This window comes from Lycorma delicatula, chromosome 12 (genome assembly GCF_047948215.1).
Source record: "Lycorma delicatula isolate Av1 chromosome 12, ASM4794821v1, whole genome shotgun sequence".
NCBI lineage: Eukaryota > Metazoa > Arthropoda > Insecta > Hemiptera > Fulgoridae > Lycorma > Lycorma delicatula.
In genome coordinates, this window is record NC_134466.1 from 47,287,212 (window position 1) to 47,315,035 (window position 27,824).

General features: G+C 26.6%; 1 long non-coding RNA gene across 1 annotated transcript; it reads left to right on the top strand.

Annotated features, from left to right (window-relative positions):
* Window positions 1-868: 868 nt before the first annotated feature.
* On the top strand, window positions 869-27,727 carry LOC142333024 (uncharacterized). The gene is made up of 3 exons (XR_012758492.1): window positions 869-1,506; window positions 15,419-15,492; window positions 27,268-27,727. It is a non-coding gene; the product is annotated as an uncharacterized LOC142333024 (long non-coding RNA).
* Window positions 27,728-27,824: the final 97 nt, after the last annotated feature.

Sequence of the window (27,824 nt, forward strand, 5' to 3'; positions counted from 1 at the left end):
AATAAAATTAATTATAATCTTGTTGCATGTTTTCATTAATAAATGATGCTATTGAAATTTAACTGTGGTGGTCTGAAAGATTGTAATGGGCACAAAAAAACTGAAAATTATTTTTAGGTAAAATTGTAAAAGATGTAAAAATGTATGGTATTTGTAATTCTACTTGGCTGGAAGGTAAAAATATTTTGTCACTAACTCAATGAGTTAATCCACCACAAGACTAAGTAACCAAAAAGTTAACATTAAAATTATACACTAAAAACTGAATTCATTAAGAATTTAAAAATTTCTAATAGTTTATAAAAAATGTACCAAAAGAATCAGGAGCTCTATAAATTACCATCAATATCAATTTTAGACTAGGGAACAGAATTACTCTGCACTCAAAATTAATTTCTTTTGTAAATATAAAATTAATAACATATAAACATTAATTTTAAACTATAAATCCAAGATAGCAGGTGAAATTGCCAAAATTTATCCATTACCCTTATCCACTATAAGTCATAATTCTTACAAACTACAGATCTGTAAAAAAAAAAGATTCAACTTGTTTTTATTAAGCAATTTCTTTTAATAATTTTCATCGTCGAGTATTTACAAAATATTACAAATTAATTTGTTTATAATTATATGTTCGATTACGTATAAATTTTTGCATAGAAACATAAAAAATAGTTAACTGATGAAATACGTAATTGAAAGATTTCAGTTTTCATACACGTATGTATTTTTAAAATTGAATTGTTTCTTGTACAATCTTACTTGTTTTAGTCATACTTCCTTATTTTAGTAATAGTTTTGTAAATCTTACATAGATAGCATTTGCATATTTATATTGAAGCAGTCATTTTTAAGATACAAAACGGTTACGGTTACGGTTACGTATTTCCAATGTATGGAGCGCCAGTTGTTATGAGCCGTTACGACTTCGTTTTTTTTAACAACCGAATTCTTTATCCAAATTATAATTTGTGTAGACGTTATATTTAATTGCATATTTTTCTCAATTTTGTTGCCCATGACAGTGAATGTAATGTTATATTTTTCGCATATTCAGTCATTTTTACTTGTGCGAGTACTCTAGTGTTATAAAACTTGATACGCCAATAATCTGTGATGAGATGGCCGTACATTTTTATTATTAGGATTTTTGTATCTATTTATTAAAGTAAAAACGTAAATCTTATAGGTTATACGACCGTAGCGCCTGCTGCGACTTAAATTTTCACCTAAGTTGATACAAGTCATGACTACAGGATTAGTGATCGATCAAAAGCGTTACCCTTTCTAGAAATCGCTATTGTTGAAGTTATTTAAATTTTGATAGAATAGGCACGTCAGAGTAGTATTTATTTGTATACGCAGTGTATTATATCATAACTTTCCCGTTTAGTTTACTCAGTGAAGTTTTGAATACCATAAAATTGTGATGAAGAATTCTGTTTAAATATGCCCTTTCTATACGTCGTGTTCCATCCGAAATGGGCAGATATTTCTAGAAGAGTAAGTTACTAGATTTTAATTATTAGCAGCATTATTAATTATTTTATTATGTATTCACAATTTTTTTTTTTGTTTTAATTTCAGTTATTAATAAAAAATCATGTGAATGATTTTCAGTAAATCTATGTTAAATAGCATGATATTCATGGTATGTTTTGACGGTTTCAAAGGGAAAACTGATTGAAATGGCAAATTTTCAAATTTATTTTTGTGTTATCTACCCAAATATATAATTAACTTTTTTTTATAAATAGTGTAATGTACATTCTTTGAGTGTGTGTATTTTTTTCTTTGGATACATATGTAAAATGCGATTCATATAAAATTAACTTTTTTACAACAAAAGTAACAAAATATGGCGTAATTAAAGGTGTGAAAGGTTATTTAATGTTTCAGTAACATCTATCGAATTACCAAATACACTATAATATGAGTTTTACATTACCATTATTAGTACTATCTATAATGTACTGTTTGTAATATATTTTATAGTGTATAGTATAAAAGCACTATTTATAAAATAGTGCTTTATGCTGGCCTCCATGGCATGAGTGGTAACGCTCAGCCTTTCATCTGGAGGTCCCGGTGCTACATTCATCTCATCCTCTGATGCAATTCCTAACGGTGGTCCTGGAAGTTAAACAAACAAAAGAAAAAAGTTCTTTATAAGTAAATATTACCAAACTATTTTACTTAGCTAGAGACCAACAAATGTTTTTATATGCTATTCCTGTTTGTGTATATATTTATATGTAGCATGTGTGGTCCATGTGACAAATATTTGTGTTCATATGCAAGTATTCAGTGTTTCAAATATTAATATCTCGGTTTCAGCTTTCATTAGTTTGTATTTAATCATTTTAATTTGCATTTTTTTTAATATTTGAAAAAAGAGTTATGAACCTTTTTTTGCACATTTTTTATTATTCTTTTTAAATGTTAAGTAATCGTCCAAGAATTGTAGAAATATTTTTTTTGAAATGTTAGTGCATTTTCTGCCAGAAGTACATGAAAAATGAGTGGGGAAAGGATAATGGAGGACAACTGTTTAATGGATTATACAAGTGAAGTTATAAGATAACAGAGATTTGTTAATTTAATTATTAAAATTATTAATTAAATTATTATGAATAACTGTTATTATTTTAAATTTGTTTTTTTGTATAATTCCCCATTTTATACAATAGTTTTATTTTTTCTTCTAACTTGACAAACAACCAGATGGTAATGTCTAGGAGTGGGGTTCAATTTATATTAATATTAATAATTATGTATGAATTAAATATCTGATCTGTTTTATCCAAGAAACGTGTTGAAAAAATATACAACAGTTCTTAAATTAACAGCAGTACTCAAGCTAAAGTTATAAAAAAAACTTTACTGAAATCTGACCTAGCTTTTATTCTAAATCAAAATTTCATTTTAGATAACATCTGCTGAATTCAATTTAAAACCTATTTGACATAAAACATAACTGATAAAGATTATTTATCTTTTAAAATAGCTACACTGCTTGGGCATTTTAATAATAAATTGGGTTTAGTTTCAGTCCTAAATTCTGCTTTTGATAGATGCGGAGCACTAAAATATATAAATCATTTTGATTAAAAAAGCTGAGCTGATGTATAGATTTATTGGCAAAATTAGAAATTAAGCTGGTTTATAATGCTGTCAAAATAATTTTACAAAAAAAAGCTAGCTCATATAGTAGTAATAAAGTTTGAAGAAAGATAACTATTATTTTAATTAATGTGTACCGCCATCAATTTTAAATCTATTTGATATAAGACATAATTAATAAAGATTATTAATCTTGTAAAAAATTCATCCACACTATATGGACATCTTAATGGAAGTAGTCTTTTGAATAAAAGATTTCAATTGCTTTTGTGATTTGGCAAGGTACAGTGTAAAATTCAAACTTGTACACAATGACCTCTTCTCAAATGAGGAGATATGAAATTTTATATACTGCTGGAATATTATAGCTGTGGAATATAACTAACTATGGAATATATAGCTGTTTAATTTTTTTTGTACTTTCCCAGCTTTAGCAATATATGCTGCTGTAACAATTATACCTATAACAGGAAAATATATAATGTCAAAAAAAAAATTTTTACTTTTTTTTACAGACTTTTTGAAGTAAAGTCAGTCAACCAATGGAATTGTGGGGGGGAGTGAAATTGAATTTTGTTTACATTTTGTTTAGGCTGGTTGGCAGCATTTTCCATTTTTCTTCCTTATCAGCTTTTGTTCTCAGTAAGAATTACAGTTCCTACTGTCCATTATCTGTTTTATGAACTCCAACCGAGGCCTTCCCCCACAATTGCTGCCTTCACTCAGTCTCTTAACCAGACCCTGATCCTAAAAATATGTCATATTAGCTGAGCTCTTCATCTTTTGAGATATGAGGAGTATAAAAATTCCATTCACTTAAATTGCATTTCCATATATATTTATACATTTATTTGTGTATATTTTTATATGTTATGTATATGTATGTTATATTTATTTATGTTAGGTATATTATGTGAAAAATTTTGTGCCTCAAAATTTTCCAAACTACTAGATTAATTTCATTGAAATTTAGATTTGCTGTATTAGGATATCTGAAGTGGTGCATGTAAAAATTTGAAAAAGATTGGCTGTGTCATTCTTCAGTTGTCTCCAATTTAAGGTTGACAACAGACAATATGACTTATTTTAAATTTAAATCCATCTCAAAAGTTACATTTCAAATGTAAAAATAATAAGAAATAGGAAATCAAATGTAAATAATTTTTTGATAGCCCTTACTCTTTAGTATTTATTACATATAATATTAAAAAAAACAGCTTACCAATATATTATTTGATTTCCTCAATTATTTTTGGCTATTCAGCCATCTTCAGGAGGAATTTATAATTAAAATATATAAAAATATAAAATTCACATGACAAAATTAAATACATAACAATTGATTGTCAAAAGATAAATTTTGTAAATGTTAAAGTCATAAGATAAATTAAAATAATTAGGTCTGTTTTGTAAGAGTATCATAATTGTTATCAATTTTGATACTAATGTTGTAGATATGTACAACTAATAATAATATTATTATATATTATAATATATAATAACTTTACATTTTTATATTTTTATGAGGAAATCAAATGATATATCAGTAAGCTGTTTTTAATATTAGATATAATAATTATATTTTACCCAGAGAACAGACCCCCATAGCTAGAATGTTCTGTTTTACAGGGTTTTCCATCTTGAAGAATTTAGTTCCTATTAAATTAAACCAGGACTTGAGAAACTGTTTATTTTGAGGAGGTTTCTGTTTTTAAGAGGTTCCATTTTGTGGAGATTTCACTGTATTTCTCCATTTAAAAGGATAAAATATTGTTTTCTTGTTTTTAATGCCCTGTTTAGATGAAAATAATATAATAGGTTATAGTTTTATGGGTTGAAACAGTCAAAAGGTAGAGAAATTTATCAAAATATAATTTTTTAGTTAAAAAAGGGATTCCAAAGTAGTATCTACAATATTTTAAATATTAGTTTTTTACAAACGTAAACTATGTAAAAAAACCAACGTTCATTAAGTACTGTCATCTTTAAAATAAATAGTATTTATGTTTAGTAATCATGTAAGTTAACAGTTGTGGGCTACTTGATTTAAGACACAAATAACTTATAAAAATTATATGGCTGTTTCCAAGAATAATAATCACCCCATGTCAGGTTTATTAGAGAAAGTAGTTTCTGTTGTCTTTATCATTGCGTTAAATGTACTGTTGCACACATTATGCTATCTACAATATTTTAAATATTAGTTTTTTACAAACGTAAACTATGTAAAAAAACCAACGTTCATTAAGTACTGTCATCTTTAAAATAAATAGTATTTATGTTTAGTAATCATGTAAGTTAACAGTTGTGGGCTACTTGATTTAAGACACAAATAACTTATAAAAATTATATGGCTGTTTCCAAGAATAATAATCACCCCATGTCAGGTTTATTAGAGAAAGTAGTTTCTGTTGTCTTTATCATTGCGTTAAATGTACTGTTGCACACATTATGCTAAACCAACCAAAATTTATTTATTTAAAAAATGTTGTGATAAATGCAGATATATATTGGACTACAATCAACATCAGCACTCTGTACAAGATCGGTTCTGGTTTGTGTGATGATCATTGGTAGTCTGAGAGAAAGCAATTCATGATAAGGTAGGTTATATGTTACAAAGTAATAATCTGAATCAACTTTTGTTAATAGGAATGAGAGGATACTAAGTGTTATGGGAGATATAATCCTGTTCCTATATACTTTTTCTTTTTCCTGTTTAGCCTTCGAGAATTACCTTTCAGGTATTACTTCAGATGATGATATGTATGAGTGTAATTGAAGTGTAGTCTTGTAACCATTCTTAAGATGTGTAGTTAATTAAAACCCAACCGCCAAAGAATACCAGCTCTTGTTGATCAAATGTTGTATAGTTACAATAATAACAGTCATAAGACCAGGTTAGATAGTGTAAAGCAAGTTAATGTACCACTTTATATTCAAAACAGTGCATTATATGTGTTTATTTAAAAGATGCACCAATATTCAAAAGCTTACTAAATATATATCTGAAAAAAAGATTTCCAGGTATCATAGATCTAAAAGTGTTTTATTTTCCTAATGCCTACCTGTAATTTTCTTACTGTTATATTTTTCTTTAAATAATATTAAAGCTTTGTTAGAAGTAAGCATATATATATATATATATATATATATATATATATATATATATATATATATGTATATATATGTTGTATTCATTCAAGATATATATGGTATTATATTCAAGACATTTAAACAGAATATCAAAAAAATTTAATATTTTTACTATTCATTATTATGTTTTACAATTTCATTATTATATTTCTACTACTCATTATTTACTATGAAATTAATGGAAAAATGTGTATTTAAAAAATAAATATATCTGTTATTAATTAATCTTTTTGTGATGAAGTAAATCTGGATTGGTACTTTTGTTTGGATGAGAATTAACTTGTTAAATATTACAAAAAAAGGGGTATCAGACAAACAAAAAGTTAAACATTTTTGGTTCTACATTCAGTGGAAAAATTTTCTTTATATTTGGAATCATTTGCTGAAGTTAGTCATAACCTTTTGTAAATATGGCTCTACTCATTATATAGGAACAGAACCCACCGGCTTGGTCCAGTGGTCTTCCCAAATCAGCTGATTTGGAAGTCGAGAGTTTCATTGTTCAAGTCCTAGTAAAGGCAGTTACTTTTATATGAATTTGAATACTGGATCATGGATACCGGTGTTCTTTGGTGGTTGGGTTTTAATTAACTACACATCTTAAGAATGGTTGAACTGAGACTGTACAAGACTACACTCATACATATTATCCTCTGAAGTAATACCTGAAAGGTAATGCTCGAAGGCTAAATAGGAAAAAGAAAAAGTATGTAGGAACAGGATTATATCTCTCATAACACTTAGTGTCCTTTCATTCCTATTAACACAAGTTGATTCACATTATTACTTCATAACATATAACCTGCCTTCTCTATGTTTACATAGAAAATTTTGTAATTCAGATTTTAACACTCTGGACAGCAAAAAATAAAGAAATATAAAAATTTACAGGGGAATGATCATTTTTTGAAAATATAAAATAGCAGATTTTTTTGTTTTAAATTTTATTGGGAAAGTAAAATGTTAACGAGAATGTAAACTGTTAACGGGAAGGTAAATATCATTTAGAGTAATACGAGTACAAGTACGTGTACGAGTATTCCTAATTATCCTGTTTATGGGTTTTAAAGTTCATTAAAATTGAAGAAATTTTTGTGGCCAAAATAGTATTGTTATAAAAAAAATCTGGCAAAGTATTGTATAACTTAACTGGCTATTAATATTATTAAAAAAGTTAGAGCCAAAATGAAAATAGAATATGTATGTTTTTAGGTGTGGAATAAATTAAAAAAACAATTTTTTTTAATAACCATATGTAGGTTAAGCTTATTAAATTTGCTTAAGCAGAGTTTACTCTAAATCTAAAATTCCCTTCAATAAAGGCTAAAACAAGAAAAAGAAAATTTCTAAAAACCTTTTCGGCCTTTTAAGTACAGGGGGTCTATAATTTAAAAAAAAAATTATTGACATTTCTTCATAGCTTTATATGTGAAGTAAAAGCTTACAAAAAATTTTTGAAAATATTTAAATTGAAGGGAGGTGTAGCAAAAGAACAAAAAAAATGCAGATTTTAATTTTAAGAAGCGGGAGTTGATTTTTTGAAAAAAAGATTTTTCAATTATTTAGATATGAAATTATAGGTAACAAATTTGCTTTAATAAAATGTTTATCTAAAATGTCTGTAAAGAAAATTGGTTTTCGCATGATCCATCCATCTCCTTAATGAATTTTGAAATTATCCCATGTATAAAAAGAATTATTTTAGCCAAATTTTAAGAAGGCTAAAAACATTGCAACACACGTACATATGTTATTTTGGTCTAGATGAACTAGTGGGACCCTAAATCATACAGATTTGTAAAAAACCTGATATCCAATTTTTGACATGATCACCATACTTTCCATTTTAACACAGCTATTTTATTTGCTTTTGCTAGGAAAGTAAAATTAATATAATTTTGTTAGTTTATCTGTTATGCTACTAGTATAATGTTTTGTTTTTTTATTACTATGGTAGTGCTACAGACACTATTGTATCTACACATATTAAATCAAATCAAAATAAATGTAATATAACGTAAATTAGTTTTTTTTAATGTTATAAATTAAAGCAGTTATTTTTTTCAGTATACTTTTACAGTACATACTGGTAGTAAATCATTTATTAATGAATGCTACATTTAGATTTGTTTTGATGTAATATTTTGTCATGTTGGCTGTTACATCTGCTTGCTCACACATATTGATTTTTTTGAACAAAATATGTTTTAAAAATAGATATGTATTCATCTATACAGTTTATACTTAATTTGTAATAAACTATTTAGTTTATTATCTTATCAATTACAAGAAATACTTTTGCTTTTGTGTTTAATTGCCGCTTTCAACTTTTTATTTATTCTAATTAGATATGTATATTTTTTGTAATAAATTTTTCTGCATTTTGTTATAATTTTATACCTTTACCTTTTTCCATATTAGTTAATTAAAATCCCTTGTAACTATAAAATTATACACATAATATTTATATGATAATTATATTTTGTTTTTAACCTTATGGTTCAAAAAAGAGATTGATATAAACTTTATCATAGGGGTACACTTTTTAAATATTTTTATATTTTTGCAGTTTTAATTAAATGGCATAATTTAAAAGATAATAATGAATTAATTGATATATAGCATTAAAAAGATATTAGAGCAGTAACCATCATTTACCACTTCAAAATACTTGCATCAAACATAAGTTATTGTATCGTTCAGCATTTCAAAAATTTTTTCATTTTTAAAAAGTACTAATTAATATGTTACTTGCCAATACAATATTTTTTAAAATTTCTATTCAACAAGGTTTATAAAAGTTGAAAAAGAATTGTCAGTTTAGTTTATTAGTTTTTCTTTAATTTTAGTAATTTATTTATATATACAGGTATAATATGTTTTTCCTTTACATTAAAATATTTGTTTAAATTGTGGCTCATTATAAACAAAAGATTTAGATGATTTACAAAAAAAAAACGTAGGAAAAGAAAAAATTATTAATAAATTGTCTTATGAACTGCCTAGGCATTTCAATATAACTTGACAAGGATCTACCATTTTTTAATTACCAATAGAACTTTCTTGTTAAAGTATCTGTATAGTATGTTCAAAGTATTTTATTATTAAATAATGTAGTCTTTCAACACATTTATTAAAAGATTAAGGATTTTAAAATTAATTATTTTTATTATATAAGAGGATAAAGAAAACTAAATGATTTTTGATGGTATGATGTATTATTTAATGCAAAAATGAATGTCTACAGACTTTTCAGATTTCATAAAATTATTAAAAAAAATTTTAATGACCTGCCTTTAAATTAATGAAACTATTTCATAGGCCTTTTAGACATAATCATCTGCAACTTCTTCAGAAGAGTTTTTCATTATTGTTTACAGCACCCATCGGTAAAAGATTAAAATCCAGTAATTAAATAATATATTGCGTTTATTTATTAAATTTAAATATGCTGTTTTTATCAGGTTTAGCGTTTTATTAATTGTATATTATTTAAACATATTGATTCATTTAAATCTTTGTTTTTATGTGCTTTGTAAAACATGATTTTTAATAATTTTGTTATGTTTGTTTGTTTTTATTACTTATTTATAACATAAGATCGCTTTTATTCTAGTGTTTAGCAGCATTTCTTTCTAACTATTTTTAATAAATTACATTTTTTTTGTCTTCAGTCATTTTGCTGGTTTGATGCAGCTCTCCAAGATTCCATATCTAGTGGCAGTCATTTCATTTTAGTATACCCCGTACAACCTACATCCCTAACAATTTGTTTTACGTATTCCAAACATTGCTTGCCTGCACAATATTACCCTTCTACCTGTCCCTCCAATATTAAAGCGACTATTCCAGGATGCATAAATATGTGGCCTATAAGTCTCTCTTCTTTTAACTATATTTTTCCAAATTCTTCTTTCTTCATCAGTTCGCTGCAACAGCTCCTCACTTGTCACTTTATCAACTCATCTGATCTTTAACATTGTCCTTAATACCTCATTTCAAAAGCACCTAATCTTTTCTTCTCAGGTACTCCGATCGTCCAAGTTTCACATCCATATAAAAGCGACACTCCAAACATATACTTTCAAAACTATTTTCCTGACATTTACATTAATTTTTTATGTAAAAAAATTATATTTCTGACTGAAGGTTCGTTTCGCCTGTTCTGTTCAGCATTGTATATCACTCCTGCTTCGTCCGTCTTTATTAATTCTACTTCCCAAATAACAAAATTCTTCTACCTCCATAATCTTTTCTCTTCCTATTTTTATATTCAGTGGTATATCTACATTATTTCTAATGCATATCATTACTTTCGTTTTGTTCTTGTTTATTTTCTTGCGTAGGACTTTGTCCATGCCATTCATTGTTTCTTATAACTCTTTTTACTCAGCTAGAATTACTATATCATCAGCAAATCATAGCATCTTTATCTTTTCACCTTGTACTGTTACTCCAAATCTAAATTATTCTTTAACATCATTAACTGCTAGTTCTATGTAAAGATTACAAATTCTATGTAAATTCTATTAATTATTCTAAGTAATAGGGATAGGGAACACCCTTGTCAGACTCCCTTTCTTATTACGGCTTCTTTCTTATGTTCTTCAATTATTACTGTTGCTATTTGGTACCTTTAAATGTTAGCAGTTGTTCTTCTATCTCTGTACTTGAACCGTAATTTTTTTTAAATGCTCAACATTTTACTCCAGTCTACATTACCGAATGCCTTTTCTAGGTCTATAAATGCCAAGTATGTTGGTTTGTTTTTCTTTAATCTTCCTTCTACTATTAATCTGAACACTAACATTGGTTTCCTTGTCCCTATGCTCCTGAAACTAAATTGGTCTTCTCTTGCCACTTATTCCACTCTCCTCTCTAATCTTCTATACAGAATTCTAGTTAAGACATTTGATATGTGTGTAATTAAGCTAATTGTTCTGTATTCTTCACATTTATCTGCTCTTGCTTTCTTTGGTATCATGACTGCAACACTCTTCTGATGGAACTTACCTTTTTTCGTAAATATTACACAACCGTTTGTATAATCTATCAATTGCTTCCTCACCTGCACAGCACAGTAATTGTACAGGTATTCCGTCTATTCCAGGAGCCTTTCTGCCTATCAGATCTGTTAATACTATCTTAAATTCAGATCTCAGTATTGTTTCTCCCCTTTCATCCTCTTCGATTCCCTCTTCTTCCTCTATAACATAATTTTTTAATTCTTTCTTCCATATAACTCTTCAATATATTCCACCCACCTATCGACCTTTCCTTTTGTAAATTGGTGTATAATCTTTCTTTTGCACTTAATTAGATTTTAAATTATGTGCCACAAAATTTTCCTTAACGTTCCTGTATGCTCCATCTATTTTACCAGTGATCATTTCTATTTCCATTTCTGAACACTTTTCTTTAATCCACTCTTCTTTCACTAGTTTGCACTTCCTGTTTATACTATTTCTTAATTGTCGATATTTCCTTTTACTTTCTTCATTACTAGCATTCTTATATTTTCTATGTTCACCCATCAGCTGCAATTTATCCTCTGATATCCAAGGTTTTCTACCAGTTCTCTTTGTTTTGCCTAAATTCCTTCTGCTGATTTAAGAGTTTCCTTTTTAACATTCTCCCATTCTTCTACATTTTCTACCTTATCTTTTTACTCAGAATTCCTCCTCAAAATGTATTCTACCTCATTATCATCATGGTCACTGGTAGGCATATAAACATTAACAATCGTTGTCAGCTTAGGTTTTGATTTTATCCTTACTTCAATGTCGCTATGCATTTTGAAGTACTCTACTCTCTTCCCTATCTTCTTGTTCATTACGAAACTTACTCCTGCCTGCCCTTTATATGAAGCTGTGTTAATTATTCTAAAATCACCTCTCTCTCTTTTTCCTGTTTAGCCTCCGGTAACTACCGTTTCGATAATTCTTCAGAGGATGAATGAGGTTGATATGTATGAGTGTAAATGAAGTGTAGTCTTGTACATTCTCAGTTCGACCATTCTAAAATCACCTGACCAAAAGTTCTTTTCCTCTTCCCACCAAACCTCGCTAATTCCTACTACACCTACATTTAACCTATCCATTTTCCTCTTTAAATTTTCTAACCTGCCAACCTTTTTTAGACTTCTAACATTCCACACTCTGACTCATAGAATGTTAGTTTTTAATTTTCTGGTGACCCCTTCCTTAATAGTCCTAACCTGAAGATCTGAACGGGGGACTAGTTTACCTCTGGAATATTTTACCAAGGAAGGCGCTTCTATCTTTGTTACATGAAAATGCAGAGAGTTATATTTTTTGGAAAAAAGGAGCTCTAGTTTTTCTTTGCTTTCAGCTGCACAATAGTCAGAAGATTGAGTAATGTTGATATGGCTGTTTAAGTCCTTCTCACCTACACCCTTAACAACTACTGAAAGAGCTGCTGCCCTTTTTCATGAGTCATTCCTTAGTCTGGCTCTCAACAGAAACCTCTCTGAATTAATTACATTAATTCCATAATATTTTTATTTTTAATAACTTTTTTATATTTATTTTATTATATTAATATTTTTTTTAATTTATTTGTATATATTAATATTCTCATAACTATTCATACAAAGCAGTATATTGTTAAAATTTTGAAAATAATCTTGTATAATTTTGCTTAGGAATCTGTTATATTATTAATAAATTAAATCGTATTTTTCAAAATGTTTTTATTTGATGAATTTCAAACAAATTTTGATTTTTCATCTTTGATAAAATAGTGTAGACTGTTAATATTTTTATCCAGTTTAAACCATCATATATCTTATATAATTCACTATTTGAAGGTGAACCATTCTATATCTATTTCATAAAGGTTTATACACTTGTTCTGGTGTATAAAACATAAAAATATACCATCCTTGTTATGAAGTAGTTGAGTAAAAATCTGGATAGTTATTAAAATAAAATTGTAAAAGGAAATTTTTTTTTCTAGTGTGCTTTCTCTCTAGTCATTTTGGTAAAAGAAACTATTTTTAATAAATTAAAATAAAATAAAATTCAAATAATAATAATAATTATTATATATATACCTTAAGTAAAAACCTATATTGCATTTTATTAATATTTGTTCAAAATTAAAAAATGAAAATTTGAAGTACAATTGAAGAAGAATGGTTTTTTACTTTTACAGGTGGTTTTTTTTTTAACTACAAGAAGTTTATTTTATTTTACTTTTTTTTTATATAACATATGGGTAGGTTTATAAAAAACAGTTCCCTTATTAAAAAAAAAAAAAAAAAAAATTTCTACTTATACAAAATTTGAGATATTTTTGTAAAAAAAGAAAATAAATAGCAAAAAGAAATTTCTTCCAAGAATTAAAGGAATATGTTGTTATTTTTTTATATTTTACTGTTCAAGTTTTTCTGTTAGTTTTTATTTACTGTTCGTGAACATCACAATGACATCAGTCTATTCATTGTTAATTTATAATACTAAGCACTGATTAATTATTATGGTACTTAGTATTAACACCACCACAGCTGCAGCTTTATTTAAAAACAAAGTAGTCAATCGGATTTCGGTGGAAAATGGGCCGATATAGAGTTTAACATAGATTCAAAACAGTCTCTTTATTAATTTTAATAAATGGTTATTTATATTTATTTATTTATAAATATAACTTAACCTACGCTCACTAACCTTGACTAATTAACAGGAGTGTTTTGATTATTTAAATAATAAATAATTGCAATAATTACTGAATTTATTAAATAAATACTCAAAAAATCATGGTGTTAATTAGTCAAGGTTAGCGAGCGTAGGTTAAGTTTGGTTAAATTATATTTATAAAATAAATGAATATAAATAACCATTTATTAAAATTAATAAAGAGACTGTTCATTTTCCACCGAAATCCAATTGACTACTTTGTTTTTAAATAAAGCTGTAGCTGCGGTGGCGTTAATACGTAAGTACCACTATTATTCTATAATTTTATAATAATATAATAATTATCTCTTGTAGTTTTGTAAGGATAGCTACGGCAAAGGAAGTCTTTAAAAAAAAGCAAATTAATATTTAGTAAAAGCCTGGACTTTAGTTTAGCTATATTCATGGAGTGTTTTGTTATATGGAACTGAAACACAGACATTGGTAGGTTTTTGAAATGTGAATATGGAGAAGGATGGGTGGATTAATGAAGAATGAGGAAATAATGAACAGGATTAAAGAACACTTATGTGGGAAGTCTCAAAAGAAAAGTCAACTTGATAGAGCATGTTGTTATAAAAAGTGGAATTTCTACTACTGCAGTAAAAGAGAAAGGAAGTGACAAAGAAGAAAAATGAAGTTAATAGATGAGGTAAAGATTTGAAACTATAAGGGAATGAAGGAGAAGGCTGGGACAGAAATTAATAGAAACATCAAGAAACATCAGAGATGTAAAGAACCTGTCACCAGCCAGAATAGCAAATCATGATGATGAATTCTGTAATTTTTTTTTATTTGATAAAATTCAAACTGAAAGCTTATAGGAGTATGAAATTTAATTTTTTTAGCTTATGAAAAATGCCATGCCTGACCAGGATTCGAACCTGGGACCTTCAAATGAAAGAATGAGTCGCTACCACTCGCGCCACAGAGGCTGGCAGTATTCTGTAATTATTACTCTATTAGTTTATTGTCACCATAATACAATAATAAGCAGCGATGATGCAATAAAATAAAGATATTATCACCGAATTGGTTTAACAATATAATTTTTTATTTTGAAAATCTACCATTTAAGTAATTTAGAAAATGTACAATGGACCATCAGAATAATTACTTCTGATTTCTATATAATAATTATGACGTGAAATTTAATTTTTTTAGCTTATGAAAAATGCCTGCCTGACCAGGAATCGAACCTGGGACCTTCAGATGAAAGGATAAGATGCTACCACTCGTGCCACAGAGGCTGGCAATATTCTGTTTCATATTCTGTAATTGTTACTCTATTAGTAATAGAGTAATGTCCAAGATAATAATTATGGTTGTGTAAATGATATTTTTTACATTAACTGTATAAAGGTATAAATTTTACCTTATGGATTAAAAATTATAGTAAATAATAATTATTGTGTATTTTTTTTTCTGTCTTACTCCAGATGTTTTAAAAAGAAGATGTTCCATGATATGGAAGAAGATAATTCGGAAGAATGAAAAAATAACTAGTTAATTTGTAAGTCACCATCCTAACAATTACATCAATCATAGTAAATTATACATAAAATAACTTAACCAGAATATTTTTTATTATGTAATCAATATTTTTATTCGTTTGGTTTTTTATGAAAGAGAATTTTTATACATAGTTTTACTTTAGAGAGAAGCATCTATTGATTTTTACAATCTACAGGTTTTGTTACAACAAGAATACCGCAATGGTGGTAACGTGGTTTTTCATTTTGTTCAATAATTCACAGTTGCTGATGTACTTATTCAAGTTCTCTGAAATACAAAATTATGTTTTTTTTTTTTGTTTTTATCACACTAATGTGTGTTATTTATTTTTTTTTAATTAAAATATTAATCCCCAATTAATTTTTTTTGTAATGTTTCTGACTTATCTTCAGATTGTCATGGGAGGTGTTTAATAAATTTAGATTAAATAAAATTCTAATAATAATAATTATTATATACACCTTAAGTTAAAAACTATATTACATTTTATTAATATTTGTTCAAATTAAAAAAACAAAGATTTATTAAAGTATAATCGAAGAAAATTAAATAATTTGGTTCCTTAAAATCAGACCTTTCGTCAGACTTAAGGGACCAACTCAGGACATGAAAATGACCAAAAAAGGTTTATGGATAAATGACCTACCTTGTTTCATTTTTTCTCTGCTGTCTGCCAATTAAAAACAAAGATGTAAATCCTAAGAATGGATTAGGTATTTTAATGAAATTTGGTGAACACGTACCTTAAATTATCTCTTACAAAACAAATAAGTTTGAAAATTTCAAATATCAGCTGTTACATTTTTTTTAAACATTAATAGCTTCATAAATAGTAATTTTATTGGATTATGTTTTATTAGAGAAAATTTGGAATTTGGGCTAATTTCATCTGTTTAATTAAGTACATATGAAATACCTGTTATGGAAGGTCTTTACATCCTACTTCTTCAATTAAGCTTTATAACATAAAGATAATATTTAAAAAAAATATATAATGTTAAGTCGTTTGCGGTGAACAAAAAGACATATTTATTGTTCAGATTGGTTGATATACAGCCCTGACAGATGGATAAAATTGTTGAAGTGGCATGCAAAGATTATGTATTTTGACAATTTTTTTGCTTGCTTTCTCTTACTTCACTAATTTAATTTAAATTAAATTATTTATAATTATTATTTAAATAATAAATTCAATTACAGTCATAAAAGTTTAAGTCTACTTTTACAGTTTTAGTTGTGTCTTGGCTTGTTTTCAACCGATTCACACGATTCAAACGATTCACATCGTTACAGTTTCCTCAAAATCTACGGATGTATCATTTAAAATTCCCAATTTATTAGTACATATTCACAAAAAATAAAACTATTGTTGGTTTACTTAGCATTTTTCTCTTTTTTTAATCAGAAGCTGGAAAGTAATTAAGTAACTACATGGATTACCGCTTAGTGTTATTACCTCTACCTCTTGGATTACCTGTACCCTTTTCCAGAAAAAATAATCAAAGCTTTTAGTCCCTTCTCCTAAGATGCTTACCCTATATTTGGATAGCTCCTAAGAAATGTTCAATTGTAGTTGTGAAAAACTGGCTGTTAATTTTTTATATGATTTAAATCTATTCTATGTTATTATTATTAACAAAATCAAATACCATTTGTTTTAAAGTTGTGTAATATAATATCGAAAATAAAAATTTCTAACTTTATATTTAACATTATTGCAATCATTAAAAAAATAAATGTTTCATGCAAATGGAGCTTAGTTGCATATCTAAAGTTTTTAATTTTATGATTATAATTATATTATAACTAGTCGCTCGCTGACTGTCTAGCCTGGATTATATTCATAATCCTCATGGTAATGAAAATATTAAATATATTTCAGATATTCATTAACGAAAAAAAAATTAATCAATTTACTTCATTATATTTCTGCTGCAGTTGAAACAGAGATATAATGAAATAAAAGGATTAATGGTTTTTTAATAAATATCTTTAAAGTCATAACCTCCAAGGAGGCTAGAGCCTTCATCTGTATCTTAAAACCTTCCCTGAGATAACAAAAATCTATCCTGAAAATTTGAAAGCAGTTGGTTGGTTGGTTCTTGCATAATGCTTTTGCAAACAGACAGCCAAAATTTTGCATTTACATATAAGATGAATAGTTTGCTATTTTTGTGATCTATTAGTAATGAAAGAAGAGAGAAACTGTGTAAGCATTGAATTAGGGCATCTGACTTTAAAAATTACCTTATTATTATTATTATTATTATTATTATTATTATTATTATTATTATTCAAGTCAGGCAATAAAAATTTACATATTGTACTACTTATTTGTTTCTGGAAAAATTTAATATTAGTAGTATTTATTAAATTTTATCAAATGTAAGTGCCACCAACATTTAACTGGCTGTAATGATCAATTTTATATATTTAAGATTTCCTAGTGCCCTTTTTACAGTTCTGTCATCTGTAATGAAGTTAACAATAAATGGTGAAATGTTTCATGTTTAATATTTTCAAGTGAAAACCTACATTTTTTTATTGGTGTACAAAAAAATAATAAATTTCCCAATTGTGTAAGAGATCTTGTTATTAATTTATTAAAAATTAAATTAAATCTTTTTCAATATTAGTCTGTCAATAACCATTTAAAAGAATTTTGCTAATTAGATCAAATCTGATATTTTTTAATGCTTTGCTTATTCACATAAGAAACTCAAATATTTAGCAGTTAACAGTAAAAAAAATTATTCTGTATAAATATTATTCTCTTCACTCGGTTGCATCACTGTTATTTCATATTAGAAATATGTTGATGTATTAATAATGGAGTATAAGATCTTTTTTTTTTTTTATTTAAAATTCTTTACTTTGTATTTTTTTTTTTTTAATTAAGGTATTTACATGATTTTCTTTGACAGGTAATCAAGAAAAACTGTTCCAGGTGTTTCTAGAGCAGTTCATTTTTTCCCTGTACTAATTATTATTTTACAAAAAGTGGTTTGTGCACAGTTTGTTTTTTGTTCACTTTATTTTATTATAGGCTATTCTGTTTTTTATTTCCTTTCCATTTTATGGAATAAATTTAATATGTGAAATTAAAAATTAATTCCATTTTTTTTCCTGTTACAATATTATGGAGTTTTTCATCTTGAAGGAATTATCCTATTTAAATAAATTGAAAGTAGGGAAACCATTTTTTTGAGGAGGTTCTGTTTTGTGAAGATTTCACTGTATTTTTACTTCTAAAAGTATAAAATATTATTTTGTTCTTTTTAAATTCCTTGCTTAGATTAAAAAAATACAACAGGTTACAAGTTTATTGGTTGAAACAGTCAAAAGGTAGAAAAATATTAAAAAATATTTTTTTCAATTAAAAAAGAGATTCCAATAGTAGTATCGCCAGTATTATAAATGACATTACTTTTTTTAGAAGCATAAAAACTATGTAAAAGGAAAATTTTCATTAAGTACTGTCATATTGATAAATTGATGGAAAGAGTTATAAATAACAGACTAAATTTGAGATGGGAGGCATATGGACTTCTTACCAATAAACTGGGAAGCATAGATCTAAAAATGTTTCATTTTCCTAATGCCTGTCTCTAATTTTCTTACAGTTCTTTCTTTTTTCCTGAAAAATTAAAAAAAAACCTTTGTTTTAAATAAAATATACACGACCTTTAAACAGAATATCAAAAATGTGTTAATATATTTGTTCATACTAGCACAACTTTATTGTTTGTTCATTTAAGCATAATAATCTCACTGTAAACAAAAAGGTATAAATTAATAGAAAAGTGTTTATGAAAAAAAATTAATATCTCTGTTATTAATTGATCTCTTGTGTTGAGGTAAATCTAAATCAGTATTTTTATTTGGATAAAAAGTTAACTTTTAAATATTAAGAAGAAAAAAAAATAAGGGGTATCATACAAACAGAAAATTAAAATTTGTAGTAGTATTTTAGGTAGAACTAAACATTTTTCTTCGATTTAGAAAATTAATTTGGTATGTTTTTCTTTATATTTTGAATCATTTGTAGAAGTTTGGCATGACCTTTTTTAAAATGCCTCAACTCAGTATAGAAACAGGTGGTTTATATCTCCATAGCACTCTGCATTCTTTTATTCCTATTTACCAAAATTGATTCGTCTTATTACTTCTTAATACATAACCTACTGTATCAGGTTTTATTATTTTAGACCTAGAACAGAATAGTGAAATATACTCTTCTAAGATTCAGAGCCACCAATTTGAGTAAATATGATATACAGTTCAAATATATTTATGTAAAAAATTTTGTAATCCAAAGTTACTGGGAAAGTAAACTGTAATTGTTAATGGGAAGGAAAAAATCATTTAGGGTTGGTGAGAGTAAAGTCATTTAGGGTCAAGAGTACTAAGGTTCAAATCCTTGTAAAGGCAGTTACTTTTATACGGAATTGTATACTACTAGATCATGGATACCAGTGAGATTGTACTAGACTACAATTTATTTACATTTGTACATATCATCCTCATTCATCCTCTGAAGTAAAACCTTCCTGTTTAGCCTGGAGGCTAAACAGAAAAAGAAAGAAGGGTTGGTTAAATATATATATATTAAAATATATATAATAATAATATATTAATATAATATATATATATTCCTAATTATGGAATTTACGGGTTTAAAATTCTTTAAAATTAAAAAAAAATCGTTGTGGTAGTATTATTTTTATTAAAAAAAAAAAACCGGCAAATTACTGCATGACTTTTCTGGTTATTAATTAAAAGAGTTATTGCCAAAAAAACAATAAAATATTTATTTTTTGGGGATGAGGAATAAATTGTACAAAAGACTTATAAAAATAAGTATATACAAGTTAAGTTTAACAAATTCACTTAAGCTAAGTTTTCTCAAAATCTAACACTCCCTTCAATAACGTCTAAAATAAAAAAAAAAAATGTTCAAAAACCTTTTCTGCATTTAGGTCTAGGGTCTGTAATTTAAAATAAATTGTCAACATTTCTTGATAGATGTATATATGAAGAAGAAATTTTCAAAAAATGTTTGAAAAATATTTAAACTGAAGGGAGATAGAGGAAAGTAACAAGAAACATGTATTTCAGTTTTAAGAGGTGGGGGTTGACTTCATGAAAAAACATTTGTTTCGATTATATATATTTGCATTGTAGGTAACAAATTTGTTTTAATAAAATTTTTTTCTAAAATGCCTCTGAAAAAATAAATTTTTTCATGATATTCGTGCACCTTCTTAATGAATATGACCAGTGCCCCATACATAGAAATATTTGAGCCAGATCTGAAGAAAATCAATGTGGTCAATTCTGAAATAAAATGCTAAAAGCATTGCGACACACATACATATGTACATGGGTGTATATATATATATATATATATATATATATATATATATATATATATATATATATATATATGTTATTTTAGTGTAGGTGAATTAGTTGGACCCTAAATTGTAAAAAAAAACCTATATTCCATTTTTGACTTCATCTTAATACTTTCCTCTTTAACATAGCTATTCTATCGATATTGGCCAGGGAAGTAAAATTATTGTAATATTGTTATATTACAAGTAATGATTTCTTTATTTTTTTTACTATGTGGTATTACAGTCACTCTTGCATCTCTTTACAGTACAGAAAGTTAACAAAAATAATCAATACTAGCAGCAAATCATTTATTAATGAATGCTACCTTTAGATTGCTTTTGATATTTAATATTTTATCGTGTTGTCTGCTGTCTTACAACTTGCGTATTGATTTTTTTTTTTTTTAATAAATTATGCATTAAAACTAGACTTACACACATCAATACAGCACATCTTTTTTTTTGTAGTAAACTATTCAGTTTATCTTATCACTTTTAAGAACCAAAACTTTTTGTTTCTGCTTAATTGCCATTTTCAACTTTTTCTAATTATTAAATTTTTTGTAATAAAATTTTGTGTACTTTGTCATAATTTTAAACCATTACCTTTTTTCCATGTTAGCTAATTAAAATCACTTGTAATTGTAAAATTGTAAATGTAATATTTACAATATAATTATTTTTTTGTTTTGAACCTTTTGGATCAAAGAAGAGATCAATGTCACTCTACCCTGGCTGTTGACTTTTTAAATATTTTTATACTTTTGCAGTTACATAAAATTTTAGTTAGATGAGATAATAAATTAATAATAATGAATTATTTGAGATATGACATTAAAAAGAAGTTAGAGCAGTAATCATCATTTACCACTTCAACATAACTACATTGCATATTTAGCTTTATGAGTTTCTAAAACAAATTCTATAAACTAATAATGTTAACTAAAACAACCTAAATCATTTAATATGTTTGTTGTTTATAGAATGGAAGAAATAGCAAAAATTAAGTTATTAAGATTGTATCATTCAGCATTTAAACATCTTAAAAATTTTTAAAGAAGTAATTTAAGTGTTACTTGTCACACAATATTTGTAAAAATTTCTATTCAACAAGGTATATAAAAGTTGACAAAGAATTGTTAGTTTATTTTATTTTTTTAAAGGTATAAATATTTTTCTACACTAAAATATGTTGTGTCCAGGCTAAAGGTATCCAAAGGTAATGGCCTATATTAAGAAAACTAGTTGTAATCTCTTAAACTTAGGCCCAGTTGATAAGAAATATCTTCCTGATTTGTTCTGTATACTCTCAAGGTCAGCAGAATACATATGCACAACTCACAATCCAGTTGTAGTCAGTCGAAATGTGATCCCTACAACACAAGGTTCAGTGTGTGCCTTGGTTAATGGATTTTGAATCAGTTAACACGTGTTAAATGGTGTATATGATCCTTCTACATTCAAGTCTTGAATGTTGGGATATGACTAAGAGAAACTGGAAGTCACCCAAAAGTTTCAATCGGTGATGAGATTGTGATAGTGATATGCAATGCGTTCACTACTAGTCCTGGAAATTCAGTCAGGTGGTTAATTATGACCTACAAATTCCTTGTTCCACTGTTCTCAACTTTGTTCATAAAAGGCTCCATTTGTAAATGTACAAGTTAAAAGTTCTTTATCATATTAAACCAAATGATCACCTCTAAGATATTAGTTTGCTGCAAAGGTAATGCACCATGTTGAAAATAATCCTAATTATCTTGATACATTGTTATTTAGTGAGCCAACCTTTCATACGTGCAGGAAAGTTAACAGACAGTTGTCAAATTTGTGGTACTGAAAGTCCCTATACAGTAATTGAAAATGAAAGGGCCTAACACTGCATTGTGAGATGGTTTGCTTGCACGTGCGTATTCGCTACCTTGAGAGTATATAGAACAAATTTTAGAGATCTTAACTGTCAATTACACCTATGTTTAAGAGATTATGACAACTGGTTTTTTAAATACAGGTTGTTTCTGTTGGATACCTTTACCCTGGACACCCTATACTTAAATTAATCATGGCTCATAATAAACCAAAAAGTAGTTAATTTAGAAAAAAAAATTGTTAATGAATTGCTCAGCCATTTCAATATAACCCGGCAACAACAATCTACTGTTTTTTTAATTACCATTAGATCTTTCATATCTGACTTGTTAAAATATTTGTATGCTATGTTCAAAGTATTCTATTATAAAAAATAAATAATACGAGTATGTTGAAAAATGTAGCATTTCAATATATTTATTAAAAAAAAATTAAATATTTTAAGATAAATTTTATTATGCAAGATGATAAAAATCAGATAATTTTTTATGGTATAATGTACCTAATAATGGTTTTACGGACTCTACAAATTTTATAAAATGAAAAAAATATAATAAATGAATTGCCTTTAAATTAATGAAACTATTTCTTAGATCTTTTTGACATGATTATTTGCAACATCCTCAGAGGAATTTTTCAGTATTGTTTACAGCACCCACCTTAAAAAGATTAAGATCCTAACTAAACAATATATTGAGTTTATTTACCAAATATGCTGTTTTTATTAGGTATCGTGTGTTTGTTAATTTCATATTATTCAAACATATTGATTCGTTTAAACGTTTGTGTTTATGTGCTTTGTAAAACATGATTTTTAATCATTTTTTTGTATTTGTTTGTACTGTTTGGCAAACTAAATAATTTTAAAGTTAAATTTTTCTTTAACTTTTTTTATATCCAGTGCTAAATCTAGGATAAGGATAAAAAATGTAATCCTTAAATAATTTTAAACATTATAAAATAAATATTCAAACTATATATTTTATTACTAATTCATAATATGAGATCACTTTTCTTCTAGTGTTTAGCAGGATTTATATCTACGTATTATTAGATTAAAAAAGCTACATTAATTCCATAATATTTTAATTTTTAATGACCTGTTTATAGTTATTTTCATTTATATTAATTAAAATTATTTGTATGTATTAATATTTTCATAACTATATATACAAAGAAATTTGTTTTTCAAATTTTGAAAATAATCATGTATAATTTTCTTACAGAAATCTGTAATACATATTTTATTATTTAAATCCCATTTTTCAAGCTTTTTTTATTTGATGTTTCAAATCAATATCGATTGTTCATCTTGGATAAATTAGTGTAGGTTGTTAACTGTTTTATTCTGTTAAAAATCAATATGTCTTATATCATTCACACATTGAAAGGTGAATCATTCAATATATATTTAATAAAAGTTTATACGGTTGTCCTGGGGTATAAGATATAAAAATATACCATTCTTGTTTTGAAGTAGATAATTAAAAATCCACAGTTTTTAAAATAAAATTTTAAGAATTAATTTTTTTCCAGTGTGCTTTTTCTGTAGCCATTTTGGTGAAAGATTATTTAAAATAAATTTAATTAAAATTAAATCTTTTAATAAAAATTACTTTTAAATAATAATAATTAATATAGTAAGTTAAAAATTACATTACATTTTATTAATATTTATTAGTTCTGATTTAAAAAAATCAAAATTTACATAATTGAAGAAAAATTACTTTTTACTTTTAAGGGTTGTTTTTTAACTAGATGTTTTAGTTTATTTTACATTTTTAGTGGTATAAGTGTGAGGTGACGATTTCCAGGCCTGGATAAGAAAATGACATTTTTCTACATTTTGATTTTTTTTTCAGCATAAGTGTAGTTCAGGGTTCCACAAGAGCGCTTATGACTGTTCAGTATGTCAATTTATCCAACTTTGTAAAATAGCCATCTTTGGCGGCAATCTCTAACCTCCAAGGTATTTTTTTAGGTTAGGAAATAAGTGATAGTCTCTGGGAGCAAGATTAGTCTCATCACAAATCGATATAAAAATTCCTCTGGATTGCATCGAAAGAGATTGAGACATTTGCTTGGAATTTTTTTTGTCATTGTTTTTAGCAGTAGCATCCATTACCACACACTTTTTCATGCCCAACTGTTTTGGCAAAATATTGTACATGTTTTCTGCTGACATGCCTACAGACTCTGCCAACTTTTCATTGTCACGCGTCGATCTGCCAATATGATTTTATGCACTTTTTCTTTCATTTGTGGTTTAGTCATTTTAGAAGGACATCCACTACATGATTCATCAATAGTGTGTGTTTGACTAATGATCCTTAATTCCTTTGCACGTAATCCTATCAGAAGTAATGTAAGTAGTTTACAAAGGAATGTAAGTAGAATACAAAGTGATGTACCGATTTAAATGTAAACTAATTAAAAATGGAATCATTCACTGCCATCAAGAAATTAAGCATACTAATCCCCTTCTCTGTGAGAGGCCTTTATTTTGTATAAATATGGGTAGGTTTATATCAAATACTTCCCTTACTTAAAAAAAAAAAAAAATAACTCACAAAATATGAGAAAGCCAGGTATCTTGACAAAAATATGAAAATGAGTGTCAAAAAGAAATCTCTTCCAAGGATTGATGGATTGTTTTTATATTTTACTGTTCAAATTTTTCTATTCTTTTTTATTTATTTTTTAACGTGAACCTCACAATGACATCAGTCTATTCAACATAAATTTTAATACTAAGCCATGATTAATTATTATTTTATAATTTTGCAGTAATACAATAATTCTATCTTCTAATTCCGTAAGGATAGCAATGTCAAAGGAAGGTCCTTTAATAAAAAAAGCAAATTACTATTTAGTAAAAGTCTGAAATTACAAAGTTAAGAAAGAGATAGGTTGCCAAATGCTATACTAATGGAGTGTGTTGTTATATGGAAGTGAAACATGGACATTGGGAGGTTTATGAAATGTGAATATCAAAAAGGATGAATGAGTAAAGTGAAGAAAGAGGAAATAATGAACAGGATTGAAGAACATTTATGCAGGAAGTCTCAAAACAAAAGAAAACTGGATGGATGGACATGTGATTATAGGAAGTGGAGTCTCTACAACTGCAGTAGAAGAGAAAGGAAGTGAAAAAAAAATAAGAAGAATGAAGTCAATAGACGATGTGAAGATTAGAAACTACAAGGGAGCAAAGAAGAAGGCTTGACATAGAAATTAATGGAGACATCAGAGATCTAAAAAAACCTACTACAGAGTACCAAGTGATGATGAATTCTCTAAGAATTCTATTACATATTCTGTAATTATTACTGTCTTATTGTATTTTCATCATAACTTTTAATAGTAAGTTATGCTGATAGAATAAAATTAAAAATATTGTCATCAAATCAATTTAACAATATAATTTATTATTTTAAAAGTCTACTATTTACGTAATTAGAAGATTTACAATGGGGCCATCAGAAAAAGTAATTCTATCTTTTTGTTAAGTGCCATAACTGTAGTGTTTGTAGACAATCTAACATAAGTTACAGTTCACTTTTAAAAACTTACTAATTTTCAAGAAAAGATTTATGCCAGCTTTATTGGGGAAAGTGAGAAAAAAGTCGTTCTCCTGCTGTCTTCTTCAATAAAGAAAATATACTGTAGGATCAGTATCCCATTCACTCTGTTCAGTTAAGTACTAGCTGTATAGAGAATATCATTACTTTCAGAGTAATTTAAGAAGTACCAATCAGTACTCTGATTGGTGCTTCTTAAATTATATGTATCCCAATTATATTAAAGTCTGGGACAGATAACAGGAGAGATAAAAACAACAATTTTTATTTTTTTAATTTTTTAATTTTAGGTAATTATCTAAGGAAGAATGGACAAAGAATATGGAAAGGGAAAGGGTAGTGGATAGGAACAGTCAACCCACAGAGGGGCTGAATCTAATTATAATAAATTACCACAGATTTTGAATACTATAATCAAATACTTTTTCTAAAATGCAAGGAGAAAACATGTTATTTTCATTTACACGCATGTGTTACTACTAGTGGTGCATTTTGGTTATTGGGATTCAATTAATAGCGAAATTAATTAAATACGGAGTTGTCATTTAGAATTTGGAAAAGTCTAGTTACTAAATGTTGGCTAATTATTACTGAGGAAGTATAATAATCTAGCAATAATAGATAATAGATTATGTGACTGTTGAAGAAACTGTTTGATAAAAAAGTATTTTTAGGCTAGCTTTTGATTCAGTTATTTCTGTTTTATTTTTTATTAAATTTTTTGTAATTTTATCATCAGATGATATTAAAATTCATATATTTATATTATTATATAGAAAAATAATAAATAATGACCAGCATAATCATGATTGAAATGATAATTTTTTACATTAATTTTGTAACCATGTAAATTATTGTTTTACTTAACATATTGAAAATTATAGTAAATAATTGTTAATGTGTGTTTTATTTTTAATTTTTCAGTCTTATCACACAGCCATTTTAATAAAGATGTTCCATGATATGGAAGGAGATAATTTGGAAAAATTAAAAAATAACAGATCTAACAAATTAATTTATAAGTCACCATCCTACAAGTTACATCAATCGTAGTAAATTATATATAAAATAACTTAACCAGAACATTTTTTATTGTGCTACTAATATTTTTATTATAAGAACATTTGGTTTTTTTTTTATGAAAAACTTTTTATGCGTATTTTGTGCTTTGGAGAGAAGCATCTATTGATTTTTTAGAATCTACAAGTTTTGCTGTGACAAGAATAGAGCAATAGTGGTAGCATGTTCTTTTTATTTTGTTCAATTATTCACAGTTACTGATGTACTTGTTTGTGTTCTACATAATAAAAAATTATGTTTCTGTATCTTATCACACTAATATGTGTTATTATTTTTTTAATTAATAATATAAATTTAAATTATTTTTTTTTGTAATTTTTCTGACTGTTATGTTCAGATTGTCCTGGGAGGTATTGTTCCAATTAAGGGACCAACTCACATCAAAATTAACAATCAAAATT